This window comes from Sinocyclocheilus anshuiensis, unplaced genomic scaffold, assembly GCF_001515605.1.
Source record: "Sinocyclocheilus anshuiensis isolate Anshui unplaced genomic scaffold, SAMN03320099.WGS_v1.1 scaffold179, whole genome shotgun sequence".
Lineage (NCBI taxonomy): Eukaryota > Metazoa > Chordata > Actinopteri > Cypriniformes > Cyprinidae > Sinocyclocheilus > Sinocyclocheilus anshuiensis.
The window spans coordinates 633,393-633,650 of NW_015549577.1; positions in this window are offsets into that span (position 1 = coordinate 633,393).

Here is a 258-nt window from a genome sequence, read left to right on the forward strand (position 1 = left end):
AACTCTGTCTGCATTTGTGATCGGAGAAATGACAAACAACAAGTGCTACTCTACTGCCCAAAACTCAACGTTTGAATCATCAGTGGCAATGAAAAACACAGCGGCCTAGCGTGAGGGGAAGCCCCGGCTTAGCGTGCACTGAGTGCACTGAGGCCGGGATAGAGTGAGCTGAGGCCGGCTGGACTCCGCTTCTTCGTTGAAAAGTTGATGTATTCCCTCAGCGACCAGCATGGATCAGCTCCAGGCATGACGAAGCGG